Genomic DNA, 14,884 nt, shown 5'->3' with positions numbered 1-14,884 from the left:
CACGGTACTGGATATTTCTAAAACCCTCCTAGGTTTTCTAAAAGCGAGAGTGCTCTAATTAACTTGATGGGGATTAACGTGGGAATAAGGCCTTTGACAGGGCCTAGTCCTGTTTATTTTCATTCTCCATTGCCTTCAGACATCCTGATGAAAGCGACACTGATTTCAACAAGATGGGTCTTCAAAGTAGTGACTCTAATTGTAATACTTTCGCAACAGACAAGCGCACGGCTGCAATGCAAAAGCGGAAAAATAATTACTTGAGCTTCGAAACGTAATTGGTTTTGCGTTACAGCGCTAAGCGATTGGCCCAAAAATCTCTGACTGCTTTTTCATCCGATTGAAGTAAAACTGAACCAAGCGTCACTCGTTCGCACTCGTTTTCCCGCGCTTTGCATCAGCTACATGTATTTCCGTAGAGTTCTGATTGGTTCATTGGATATTGTCTGTGGTTTTGATTGGCCAGACTGATTGCTTTGTTATTGGTTTAACGACACTCGAGAGACTATTTTCGTATACTCGGTATTGGACTGGAACTAACTTGCAACTGAGGATGATGTGGGGAGTCTTTTCAAACGCAAATTAATAGCATTTATCACTTTTTTAATACCAGGGATAAGGATATGGTCTTAAAAAAACCGCTCTATTAAATAGTCTTTACTAATGGATGAAACTTTTTTTGCATATGGTCCAATATAGCTTTTTACTCTTGACGTAACCCTATGTTGCCATGGCAACCATGTTTTGAGACTTTTCCACCAAAATTGCAATTGAGCGTCGGTTGAAGTGCACCTTTATTAATTAACTCTTTAATATTCAAGGCCTTATACTGGTGACCAATAAAGTCATTTTATTGCATTTATATCAGGTACAGATTGAAATCACCTTTTTCTTACATTTTATCGCCTAAGAATCTTTTGTAACAGTGACTTTTATGAACCTGATCTCGACCCTCTCTCCTGCATCACCCTTGTAAACCTCGAGAGTGACTCCCTTGCTGAGAACCAGTCTGTTGTTGTAAGCAGCGGTCCTCACGAAGCCTGCGTCATGCGCAGTGTAGCACGATCCCCAGCGTTCATCCAGCTTGAGAGTGAAGACAAACTGACCGGGGTAGAAAGAGTCGCTGGTTTATGGACCAACTGGATCATGTCTTATAGACGTTAAACTGACGCCGGACACGCCTTCCATTCCGTAGCAGGGGGAATGATCGCCGTAATTTCCCTTATCGCATGTTCCAAAGCCAATAAATCTGATACCGTCTGACATACCATATTTGATATCGCTGTCAGTGCCTTGCCCAATGCTGACGTCATGTGCGACTGCGATCTCAACAGTCAGCGGTAGGGCATCTGTTAAGACACCTGTGGGTATCAATAGAACCTTGAGCAGCGCAGCGTGTGCTAATGAGCCCGCGTTGAAAGTGATTTGAGCAGCAGATGCTGTGCGTTCGAGAGCGATGTATGACGCATGTGTTTCAAGCCATAAGGGCGTCATGTGGAAGACTTTGATGTTTCCCTAACAAGAGGAAAAAAATCTTACTACTTCAATAAAATTAAGAGCTTAAAATGTGTCGACTACAAAAGTAAATAATATACCGCGTATTTTGTTCCAAGAGGGCGCGGTAACGAACTAATGATGCAATCTGATTGGTTCTTGGCGTGGTCCGGATTTTCCTATCTCTGACCACGGTCACGGTAGGGAACGCGAACGATGTGTGTTTGGAAAATGTCAACAATTATAAATGAGGTTTGAGAAAGATGGGGTATAAATTAAATTAAATTTTAAATCATTTACCGGCTATGGTCGGTCTGTGTCAATGAAAAACTGTGACCTCGGCATTGAAAATACCCAAAGCCTCGGTCACAGTTTTTTTACTATACGGACCTCCCAATCGGGAAATAACTTATATGTATCCTGACCTCTCCATTGCAGCTTTTTGCTTGACAAAGTGGCATACAGATAGACTGACCAGGCGTATCATCCGCCTGCAAAAACACAAGTAGACGTAACTGTATTTAGCTGGAAGCGCCTTTAGTATATATAGACTCTCTCTCTAGAACTTGAGTTAATTCCCTTCTTATTCGTAAATCTTTTAAACGAGGACTAGCCCACGGCCTCTTAGCATCCACCGTATGCTTTTTCCTGCTAAAACATTGTTTTTTTCTCTCGAAAAAATGTTCATTCTAATTGGGCAACGAAAAAGAAATCGAGCAGAGAGCCAACTGGCTCCTAACCCTGTGTGAAATACCACAGCGCCGGAACTCAGGTTTAATACAGCTAAAGGGTATCCAATTGAAAAAAAAGAAACTTAAAATTATCGGAATTACATGGATTATTGATCATGCCTTCAGTAAAAAAGGAAAATGGCAATGAACGGTTATTGAAGTGCTTATACCATGACCTTTTTGCAATGGAATCTTAGAAGCTTTGTATATTCACTAAATTCGGCAGCATAAATTAATCTGTGGAGGTGTCTCAATTTCGGGGTCCTTAAGACTCACCGAGGCACCGAAATCCTTGTTGGAAATTCCGACTGTGACTTAATCAAACGGTTTTAAAGGCCTGACAACACATGAAATCACGTTTGACGTGGAAATATGGGACACCGCACTCGCCAATTTTCTCAAGGCTTTTCAGTCGGTTCTTATTCAGTTTTGTGATATTTAAAGTGATGATGATTAAACAGGAAAGGAAATGCGTGATAAAACACGTTCAAAGGCTTTACAATAAAGTAACAACTGAAACATGAAATAAAGTCTTTCACTTCACTTCACTTCAACATCGGATGAACAATATTTGATATGGAATGTAAACGTCAATTTTCATTTTCGCTCGCTGCAGATATTTTGCGAGAAAAATATTAAATTATTCAATAGTATTTATGTTCATTCAGTTACTTCAAGTTTAGTAATTCTTTTGACGGTAGCCGTTTGAGTAGACCCAGAGAGTATCGCCTCCCACAGGCTTTGTAACAAATCAGGAGTTTGTTTGTCAAACGTTAATTTTCACGGTGGAATCATAAGCTTTATGCGGCCGTTCTTGTCGTTTAGACGAGAAATTTGAGGAAACACGTTGTTGCTTTTTTTGTGGGAAATCCTCACCACACTCGCTTGAACGCTAACACGCAGTGAAGAGAAAAGCTGTCAGACAACTAAAAATATAAATGTTAGAAATTTACTTACTGATGAAGTCACGACAAACAGCGACATTGCTGTCACGGATAGAAAACAAAGACGCCACAAAGCCATTGTGAGGAGAGATTCGCCAGAAGCTTATTTTATACCTGCGACTCTTTTTGGAAATAAGTTACAAAAATAACTGCGTATTTGTTCGCAGTACAAGCTAATTTAAGTACACTAAAGACATCATCAGTGGGATGTTACTGCATAATGTCAACATTATCATATCTTACTGAAGGCATATGTTGACTCAGCTGACGTTTTCACAGGAAACCGAATGTGAAATTCGCACGATTTCGTAATTTAAATTTATTTTAAGATTCTTGGCTCGCAAAAGCGGCATTTGAAAACTAGACATGACGTGAACTGACAGAGAAATTACTTTTAATTTAGAAGAGCTCCCTTCGTTCATTAATTTTAAACAATGCTAGATTCTAACTCGAGATCGATAACTCCCCTTAATTAACCCTATTGAGACAAGCGTAGGGGAGAGTGAGGGAGAGAGTGGGAGAAGCGGGGGTGGGGGTGGGGGGGTGTTGAGGCCCTTGCCAACTTTGTAACCTTAAAACGATTTAAGGCCATGAGTCCCAAATTTGGTGACCTTTTCCGAAATATATCAGGGAATAATTGGGCGTGACATGTCATTGGTTACGAGCTTGATGTCTACATAATCATATTTTGGCAACCATGCATGCTTTTCAAATTTCCAACTTTGCCCACGAAAATTCTAACTTCTTTAGAGCAACTTCTTTTATTTTTAGTTTTTTTTGCCGGTTTTGACTATATTTTTCAGCCACGTTTGCTGGCCACGTTTTCAGCCACGTTTGTTTGTTTATCAAAATTAGTGGATCCAAAGAAATTTGGACATGATGACGTCATCACTATATCACCTGACGTCATTGCTTCATATTATGGGCCCCGAGGGAAACATATTTTTCAATTTTCTAAGAGTTACAGTGTGGGAGAGTCAAGTGGGTTACAGCTGATAGAGTGATCCGGAGGGGAGGGGGGAGGGGGAAAGACTACCAATGGACTAGCACCCTACCCAGGGGTGGCAACCTTATTCTAAGTTGCTCCACGCTACGAACCAATGTAAGCTGGGTTGACCAAGTGACCTAGATCGACTTCACCCCCTCCCCTCCCCCCTCCCTCTACATGACGAGGACGGTGGACTTAAGTTAGTGGCCAGCATTGAACAAAATTATGTATCTCTTAATAGTTTATTTCTATTATACACTGATAAAATTATTCCTGTGTATTTTAGACAAGATCTTGTTTGCAAATTCAAAGCGTACTCTTCTTCATCGAGTTTTTAACAAGACAGTATCACTAGCTACCTAAACTATTGGAGCTAGTTTTCTTCTTCCTACACAGGAGCTCAAGTGGAGTATTCACGTGCTGTCATTTGGCAGTCAAAGATTTATCAAGCAAGGCTATTTTTAGAATGACTGTCCACTAATACTCATGTGCCGAACAAGCACAACAAAGACAACATCAACGAAGTCAACAACAACAGGTAATAATCAAAACTAGAAAGCTCAAAATACGACACGGGAAGCAGGTAAAATTACATCGTTTCTCTTCGGACAGCCTTTCACAAATTGGCGTAGAATTTCCCCAAAATTAGCCTCACTTGTAAAACAACTTTTACCACTCGACACTCTAGTGCATTACCAATGAAATAAAAGCCATGGAGCAGTACTTTCACGTGGTACTGTTTATTATTCTGTACAAGGTGGTTCTAACTTTTAAGTCTGTGGATGAAACCTTAGCGTGTGACCATTCAAATAAAAGCTATTGTGCACTACTTTCATGTGGCACTGTTTACTGTGCTGTACAAGGGGGTTCTAACTTTATCCCTAATGTATGACCATTCAGCTATTGAGTACTGTAGTGGTTTATAAACAAGATTAAGTGAAACTATCACTAAAACAGAAGACGCACGTGCTCTATCCTTTGACCCAATTTAAAATAAGCAGGGGGATTTTGTACAGACTGTACTTTCAGTCTCCCTTTGAAAATTTCCAACACAAGAGCAAGTGCTCTGTTAGAACTGTTACTTGAGTTCAACCCAAAGTAGCATTTTTCAACCATTGGGTTATGCTGGAATCCCGTTGATGAATTTAAAGTTCATTTATGCCCTCCACAATAAAAAATAAACCTATAATGTCGTTGGATTTCCGTCGATCCAGTTAATCAAGTTTTCACTTGCTCACGTCAGTCACCCGACATGTTTTAACCAATCGCAAGCAAGTAACTCTGTCTTTTGTGAACCAATGATATCAAAACCCTAACTTATGGAATCGATCAAGAATATAGTGTGTCGAACACTTTTTAGACATGAGATTACAATTAAAGGCTTTAAAAATTTATCACATGGCAGTTCATGTTGATTACGTTCCTTTTTGGGTGTGCATAAAATTTGGCTATTACATGTAAAACATTTTATAACAAATGATATCTTACACGCATTTCGTATTGAGGAACTGTAAAACAATTGCTCACGACATCTATATTGCATCGTACATAACTCACAAATAACGTCTAATCCTACTTAAAAATCGCCTTAATCAAGCACCATTTTACAGTGTTATGTATGGACCTTGGTTTTGAACAATGAATAAAACTCATTACACCAGTTTTTATTATCCAGGGATTCCTTCCCAAATTTCGTTCAACTCTGAAATCTTAAACTGTTTTGATGTTACCTTTAGTTGAGCTCTGAAAAATTCATCAATCAACGTGATTTTCTTAACAGGACGGTTCTGACCCAGACAGGTCCAACTCATTTGTTTACCGTTATGAATGGGCTTGTTTTCGCTCCTCTTGTCCAGTGAAAGGGAATTTTGTGTTTCCTTTTAAAGCCGCAAAACTTTACCACTAACGACTAATCAATCAAAGCCAGGAATTTACGAGACCGCAGTCACTATCAGAGCAGCGGCTGCTGCGAGTAAACCATTTGTGGTTGCGCGGGAAAACTCGAGTAGCCCGCCACGCTAGGTTGCGCTAGAGACTGGGCATAGTAATCATGCGGTGCACTCTGGGACGGATACTCGGGTGGTGCCGCAGGAATCCCCTGTTGGTAAGGAAGTTGCTGTTGCTGCTGGTAGGACATTGGTGGTTGTTGAACTTGCTGTTGGCTTGGGAACGTTTGTTGGACGTTGCTTGGAGGCTGCATCGGGGCCTGGGGTGGAGCATGCGCTTGGCTGAGCTGAGTCGGTTGGTAAGGCGCTGAAGTCACGTGGTTGGACATGTGACTTGCGTAGGGCTGCACAGGCCCTTGGCTCGAGTATGCCGTGCCCTACGAATCGTGCAAGAAACAAACATTACTTGGAAAAAGCGCCGACAGCATGAAGAATTAAGATTTCCTCCAAACACTCACCATAACAGATGACCCCAGAACGGCACCAGGCTCGCTCATATACTGAAGTGACGTTGGACGGGAGACCTGGGGATAACCTGCAGGATGTGGGGCATAGAGCTGTGTCGCCTGGAAAAGAGTAACGGGACAAGTTAGTGTAAACGCAGGGCAACGTCCATGTGAACAACTTCCCAGGGCTTCTACACATGTAGAGAGTGAATCGAACCGTAATCGGGGTAAAAATATCGGCCTTTCCACAAACCTTGCAACGATGGTTTTTAGAATTTTGTTACCATAAGAAAAAGCATATCCAACATTGAATATCCGATAGAGTTTCTTAGGGACGTTCCATGCATCTTACTTGAAGGTATTGCTGTGCTGTTCTGTTGATCCAGGCAGCTGATACATGCCTATGGAGGCCTGGGGATTAGCGCCATATCCATAAGGCAGCGTAGGAACTGGTAATGGCTCTTTCATCAGCCTGTAATACAAAAAGAAAAACCTGCTTTACTAACCTGTTATTGATATTTTTTCTTTTTTTACGTACAAGAGAGACAAACAGAAACAGAGAGTTGCATTTTTAAGCTTTCACTTTAGACAGCTTCAGCACACTTCTGTCAGCCATTCCTTCACTCCACAGCAAAGTCCACTTGACATCTTGGGATCAAATTTTTCAGCTCAAGTGCCAGGGGTCGTTTCAAGTTGCAATGATAGCACCCCACATTTTTGCGCGAGAAGTAAGTTTAAATTATAAGGGAGGTAATGAAAGAAAAAAACTATCAAGAGATTACCTCTGGTATAAACTCAACGCTTGTAGATATTGTTCGTTCATTGATGATAATTCTTGGCGTTTTCTACAAAAAGGGAAAAAAGATGATGTATTACTTATAACCGATCATATGCTAAGGATGGAAGGAAATTTTACTCCGAAATCAGCAGTCCATAGAAAGCCTGAAGGGAGGAGAAAACGTAGAGAGTCAAAGACAACTTGGAGGAGGACGTTCAAGGCTTTTGTTTTTGTTTTTGTTTTTTTTTTTTCAGGCTTTATTTTCGTGACTGCTCAAGTTGATTTGTACAACAGTCCGTAGGAAAAACGGTAGCGGCTGTACATTTTATCACAATCCCATGCAAACTTTGCACAGCCCATAAAGTACAAGGAAAGCCATACTTAAATGCAACACTTGTCCCTGAACTGACGACATTGTGTATGCTTGGTTTGAACTGTTTGGAACTTTTCTGTAAGAATTATGGGTAAATGAGCAATTCGCCATCTATTTTTCCTACGGTTTGTAACTTATTAAAAATGTAACTGCTACCTAGATAAATTCTCATACATGGGGTTTAACACAAATGTAAGGATAGCTTTCATCAAAACAACACGATCACTAAAAGCGAGTTTTGTTGGTTGTAAAAAAAGAAAAGAAATAAAGAGGTTTGGTTCACCTTTCACTTTCTTCAATCTTGCCCTTGACAAGAGGCTCCATTCTGTAGCATTCATCTGTGATGTATAGGAGAGCTTAGCCAATTAACACAACAACTCTTCAATTTATTAACTATAGAACATCCCGTGCCCGTAATTTAACAACATGGTTGCCACAGATAAAAATCAAATTTCCCTGACCAGTTAAATACAAATCTCCGATCTAGTAGCGGCTTCTGGTCTCAACTTACAGCCGTCCCCTCCGCCCATTCATGTAAGACTCATAAGTTTTCAACGAATTCCTCTTTATTCGTAGCAGGGAGAAGCTGAAGCTCGATGATCGGACAAGAAATCTTAGCCTGCTCTTCGTCTCAACCCTGCTCAAGTGCAGAGTGGCACAATTTTCATTACAACAAAACGAACCTTCCATATCTTGAATTGTTTCCTCTTGTTCGTCTTCGCCTTCGATATTGGCTCCCTTTAACATGTTTGTACACGAGTCTATCTTTTCCTAAATGCAGATGAAACGTTATGGTATTAACAACAGTAAAGTAAAGTTAAAGTCTATATACGAGTCAAGTGGCCCATCAGGCCAGCGCTTATTCCGGTTTCAGTAACATGAAGCGACTTATGACTGTTTCTATGAGAACCTGAAGCCAATCCGACATCAAATCTTAGCCTGTTCTTCGTCTCAACCCTGCGATGCTAGTCCATCGCAGGGTTAAACCAAGTCCCATTTAATTTGGGAATTGAGGGGAAAAGAGAAACTTAACAAATTTGCAATTTTGCACTGAAAACGTCGGAGCCATGTTACAATATTGATATATGGAACGTGGCCTGTTAAGCCTTCCCTGAACGGAGATTGAAGGGGGGTAGGGAGGAGGCGAAAGGGGGAAGAGGGGATGAGGGAGGGGAGAAGGGTGGGTGGGAGGAGAGGCAGGGGTTCCATTGCTCTCTATTTCTTCCTTGGCCTCAGCTCTCACTATCTTCATTTTAAAGTTTCTTTACAACCTTTCCACCTGCATAACCTGCTACGCTCTTTAAAAATATTTCTTTTCAAAGTAAAACGTTAGAAAACCGCATTGATGTCATGTTATCAACTGTTTTACTACGCTTATTGACGCATTGATTTACGAAAATTGTTTCAATGCCTCTGAAAAGCCCCATTGAGTAAGTTGTCAGTTAAGATATTTATTCATCACTTTATAGCTCTAATCTCACCTCACTGATTTCTGTTTTCACTGGTACTGTTGACTCTAGATAACAAAGAAAGAAAATCAAAGCGACGAAATTCGAAGCTACACCGAGAGGGAACATTTTACAACTCATTAGCGGGCTAACAACTGTTTAAAAACAACTAAATAGGGACATAATTCATGGTAGGCCACCCATATAGTCTCCCTGCAGTTTGCTTCTATTTACTGCCGTTTGCTTGCGGTTAGCATTTAAATATTGTGTTTACTTGCAGTTGGCATTTATTTACTACTGTTTGCTTGCGGTTAACATTTAATTACTGCTGTTTGCTTGCGGTTAGCATTTAAGGAGTAAAGGGGAAGGCGATTATATGTGGCCTACCATGAATTATCTGCCACTAAATATCTCTTGAAGAACAATATAGGAAAGTGCCAACAGCGGTGTACCACGGAAAAATTCACCGCGTGACGAGTGAGTTCTATGGTACATACAGTACAGCCCAAAAATAATGCACGCGCAAGAAGTGGCGCAACAGGTTCTTACGCCGCAAGAACACGCAAACCGCCGCAAGAAGTAAAAATGTCGTGTTTTTGCGGTTTATCCGCAAGAACATTCGAAACGTGAGAAGTTGAAAGTCTAACCGCAAGAAGCCGCAAGAAGTTGAAAATCTAACCGCAAGAAGCCGCAAGAACTTATGAATCTTACCGCAAGCCGCAAGAAGGCGCAAGAAGTTGTTGCAGGTCAAACAGTCTGTTCGTTTATAAGTGCCATGTTGGTGGTCGAAATGCTCAGCGTGTGCTCGCAATTTTATCCATAAGATATGTCACTGCAGTGGGAAGAGATATATTTCCAACAGCTGAGACCAGATCTGGATTTATGTTTGCCTATACTGTGAAAATAATATCGAACGCACTCGCGTGTTCATGATACCTAGTATACGGGAAAAAAGCCCTTCGATCACTTGAAAAGTCTGCTGGCATACAATCACAAAACGTCTCCAAGTAATGAGGCTCATGAAGAAACAGTCCACGTAGAAAAATCGAACTACGATGTAGTTAGTCTGGGGTCCAACGCTTTTTGCTTCTGAATGCAAAATTCATTATCATTCAGAAGTGTTGTCTTCTTCTTGCGGATATGTGAGCGAAGACAACTTTCGTTCAAATCGCACACTGAACCGCAAAGACTGCGTGTGCACTACGATGTCGTAAGTTTCTTTAAGAACTTTTCGCAGAATTAGTATTACAGGCGAAAAGCCCTTGCAGAAAATATATTTTGTGTTTCTAAACAAACAGTAATCAAGGAAACTTGAAAGTCGCCTATGGAAGCGAACTTCGTAAATTCTACCTTGTTTGCAATGCGGTAAAACATTACCGGTATAACTATGGTTGTGATAAGCACATAAATGATCTTCTGAACAGCGAAATCTCGTGAGTTTGCCTTATGCATTCCTCTTATTTCGAAGAGAATCCCATTGAACGAAATCTTTCAAGACAGCATGCACTGATAACAATCATGTTGTTGTGACGCTTTGAATTTGCATAACCTCTTCAAACATTACTGATGCGTGAAAAGTCACGCTTTTGTCATGCATGCATGTAGTCCTGTGCTTGTTTTCGCCGACTGAGAAACTTGCTTGTTTCAAAATTTGGGTTACACTTGGAAGTTACTTCCCAGTAAATATGTGTTTTTTTAACCTTTGGTCCGGACAGAAAAAGCCATTTCAAATAAACTCTCGATTCACAGGTTGCTTAGCACGTGACCAAAATCTTCCCACTGTCAGAGATAAAATCTACATGTACTGACTGATTTATTCGCGAACGAAAACTCTCTCCAAGGACGACCTCAACAGCGTTTAGACTTTATATGGCTTACACTTTAGAACTTATAATATTAGTCACATCATTAAGAAGCTTCCCAAGATCTATTGTGTAACGGTAGCCGTATACGTAGTAAGGTCGACGATTTGTTTGTTCGTCGGTACGGCTGAGAATCAACTTTTTCTTCTGTTATATTTGTTTACGTTTTGATGGATTGAAATACAGCTTTGTGGTACATGTAAACAGCAGCTCACGCCGATCAACGAGTTCGAAGTTTCATCAAACGCGCATCCGTTCATTACTTTTTCTTTGGTCGTTCCCGGGGATCGGTCCAAATTCGAATTAAGTTAGACTCATGAAAAGTTCGTCGTCTGAACTGAACTTTTAGAGTTTAATTTGTCAAGAGTTAAGAATTTGTCGTTTTAATGCTTCTTACGGTAAGTGTGGCGCTAGTTATGTTTTTTTCGTTGTGTCTGTTAGTTGTGTTTTTTAGAACCCGTCGCCAAGACGGTACTGTCTTGATACGGATTTTCGCGTGCTAAGAGTGTTAGCGCAAAAGAAGTTCTTGCGGGTTGAAAATCCAACCGCAAAGAAGTTCTTGCGGTTTTAACTCCTAACCGCAAAGAAGTTCTTGCGTCTTGCAGGATCCAAGCGCAAGCGACCCGCAAGAAGCCGCAAGAAGTTGACGGCTTGCGGACGCAAAAAGAAGTTCTTGCGCGTGCATTATTTTTGGGCTGTACTGTATCATGTATTGAACGTGGAACGAACGAGTCTGGCAATGAATTTCATTTGAATCACATAGCTTCACGTGACTTATCTACTCAAGGACCAAGTTTGTCTCTGAGAGTACTAAAATACCATTTGAAATGTAGCCGCATCCAATGGCGATTTCACGCTTAATAACACGCCTTTATGGCCAGTCAGCGAGCGAGATTTTCTTGAATAGGCCATTTCTTACTTGCCCGTGTGAAAACGAGTCTCCGTGCGAAGCTATTCATATGACAGTGCTTAACCCGAACTATTCAATTCCACCTAGGGCTTTAATTCGTTTTTAAAATTTGTTTTCTTTTTTTTTATTAATGAAATTCCCAAATTATCGAAAATCATTTGCGATTATACAAGGTCCGTAAATAAAACACAGTACCTTCAGATGTCGGGGCCTGGTGCCTAGGTTCGTCAGCCCAGCGTACCTTCTTCTTTTCCACCTTCGACGCTGATGACAACAGCAAAAATATAAAACACATCGATTACAACTTGTAGAAGACAGGCTTTCAATTCACTGCAAACTTAGTAAGACTACCACTTCTGAGAAGCTGTTTCATATAGTTGGGCTCACGTTTTAGAGTGGGTCATTCAAACAGCTTGTTTTCATGCCATTTCTCGTTTCCAAAGTGGCCAGATGTTCATTTTTTCGGCACAATAGTAAAAGGGACTTTGAGAGCAAGGAAACTTGTAGTTTCAGTCTAAGTTTAAGTTTAAGTTTAATTTCTTTCTTCTTTTCTTACATATAGTTACATGTACAAAATTTGCTTGTCACCGCAACTAGTTCCAGAACTAATCGAGGCGGGGGCAAGAGTTTATATTAAAAAGGAAAGAAAGAAAAAAAAAGTAATGATCACTTACAAGAATAAAACACAGCGTTGCACAAGAATACAACACAGAGACCCTGCGTGGCCAGAATCTGGGTAGTTTTATATAGGGTAGATTTAACATAATATAAACTTACGACTTTCGGGCTCAGACAAATCCGACGTCACAAAGTTAGAAGGAAATAGTCCTACGCCACGAGCTGTTTCACCCTTCCACCAGTTCACATCACTGAAAAAAAAAAGACGGTCACATAGTGTCATATAAGTTTATGAGCAGGAAAACATTTGACCATCTTCCTTTATCGTTAGGTAGTGTTTCATATTAATAACATTGATATTATATATCTCAGTTGATACGCGCGCTGTGATTGATTAATTTAGAGGAGGTATTCGCTATTTATTTATTTATTTATTTATTTATTTTTGTTGCCAAAGCGCCCCTGTGCCCCACTGGGGGCTATAAAGAATGATGAGGATGAAAGCGTTTCGTTATTTATCGTCAAGATTTCTCAACGTTGGCGACATGTCTCGAATTGAGTCATTTTGGTTTTGACCTCTACGAAATGGTCTGCCGAACCCGTGTGATAGTAGAGATATCTCGTGATCACGGTCTGTACTGTAAGTTCTCCTTTGATTAATGGCCAGCACGCTTCATGCTTTGGTCGTAAATCGAAGGAGGAAAAAAAACCTTGGTCCGTAACTTGTAGTACGAGGTATTTATCATCCAAATGCACTCCGCAGAGTACAAATAACGCCGAACTGAACACAAGTATCTCACAGTATTTGTACTCTTGGAAAGCAGTTTAGTAGGCTGGTTGCAGGGATCGCTTGTGGTCTACGGAACAACAAACCTCCTGGAGGGGATTCCCATAGGAAAAGGACGAGGGTGCCTCGTCGTACCCTGTAGGGGTTAAAAGATCGGCTTTGGTATCTCTTTCGGTGTTTAGCCTTGAAAGGTCCACAGTAGCCGAACAAAATGACAGGAGAGCATGTGTTGTTTTAGAATTGGTTCCTCTTAGGGGTGAAAAAAGTTTCAAGCCACGCCCACAAAACAGGATCTTGGCAGAGGCTCTTTTCAAAATTTCCGACGAGCACTCCTCCCCCCCCCCCCCCGGGCAACAAACAAGATTAGGTTCAGAACCAACCTGTCATCAAGAACAGATATTATCAGATATTATCTCTCCAGACTTGAATGTAAGTTCATTGTCTTCATCTGCCTCAAAATCGTTCAATGCTCGGACTTTTTTGGCCTCAACCTAACATAATAAAAAAGAAATTCACTTGAAGGCCAGATTGCCTTTCTTTAAGGTCGTAGCTTGCTTTTATTGCTTTTACTGATAAACGTTTTTGCATTTCAGTTTCATAAATTTCTGTTGGATTCAAAGAGAATTTATTAATCAAAATCACTCAAGCATCAGGTTGTAGTTGCCCTGCAAATGTTACAAAGACAATGCCCCCCCACCCCACCACATGCCATTGAAATTTATTAAAATATGATTGATCAAACGAAACAGAATGGAATCCTGTTACATAGATGTCTTAGAGGTGATATGTAATTATTTCAATTTTGACTTGTGGAAAGCAGATCAAATAACTGGATATGCTGTGGTTCAAACAGGACACCTACATGTACCCTCCTTGCAGGAGCTGGTGAAGGTGAACTGAAGAATGAAGAATGATCAACAGCTTAGTCACCAAACAAAATCAATTGATCTGCACCCTGTTTACACAAACAAGAACATGCCTACTCTGTTACAGCTATGTTTTTCAATGTTGTTCCAGAGAAGACTTACATATTAAGTATTTATATGCTGAACAAAATCAAAGACAGCTGTAAAACTGCACGACGATGATATTTCAAGGCATTTCAAATTTTTGGTTTATCACTAGAAAGGTCAATATCATGATACATTTTAATAGTTTTTGTTTTTCTCTCTCTGAAATTTTGACCAAAAGCTCCCAATTGTGTACAAAGCATGTCACATGTATACCACCGACTTTCAAGAAAGCAAAGAGAAAACTCATTGAAAAAGCAATGATTTGAACAACACAGTAAAAAACGATGACTACTTAAGCATAGTATAAATCAGTATGCTCTACCTTACTACTTTCTGCTTCCTGAAGGGACAACTGAATTGCTGAAGGTGAAAAAGAAAAAAAAAGACAAATATCTGTATCAGAAAAGGAAGACAAGAGAATCTTGGGTTAAAACGCCCTTGGAAAATCATCAACATACAGACACCTTCCAAACCCCACAGACATCTCCCACTAGAACAATGCTGAAATATGGTTGCATGGTTCAATGGAGAGAATTCCAATTCAGA

The 14,884-nt window shown here is 40.4% G+C and overlaps 1 protein-coding gene and 2 pseudogenes across 2 annotated transcripts in view; all 3 read right to left on the bottom strand.

Moving 5' to 3' along the window:
- The window catches only part of LOC145494020 (signal transducing adapter molecule 2-like), a 112,269-nt gene that overhangs the window by 86,290 nt on the left and 11,095 nt on the right, over nt 1-14,884 (bottom strand). The gene's annotated exons all lie outside the window — the stretch shown is intronic.
- On the bottom strand, nt 492-1,494 carry LOC145494017 (uncharacterized; annotated as a pseudogene).
- Nucleotides 4,580-13,722, bottom strand: LOC145495738 (signal transducing adapter molecule 1-like; annotated as a pseudogene). Its single transcript, XR_014050465.1, has 10 exons — nt 13,706-13,722; nt 12,698-12,789; nt 12,116-12,184; nt 9,182-9,216; nt 8,384-8,471; nt 7,984-8,038; nt 7,332-7,394; nt 6,902-7,021; nt 6,562-6,669; nt 4,580-6,480 (listed from the first exon to the last, which is right to left on the bottom strand). The product of XR_014050465.1 is annotated as a signal transducing adapter molecule 1-like (transcript).

Source organism: Orbicella franksi, chromosome 8 (genome assembly GCF_964199315.1).
Source record: "Orbicella franksi chromosome 8, jaOrbFran1.1, whole genome shotgun sequence".
Lineage (NCBI taxonomy): Eukaryota > Metazoa > Cnidaria > Anthozoa > Scleractinia > Merulinidae > Orbicella > Orbicella franksi.
The sequence above is the reverse complement of the archived record's forward strand: the minus strand, read 5'-3'. Positions and strand labels throughout refer to the sequence as shown.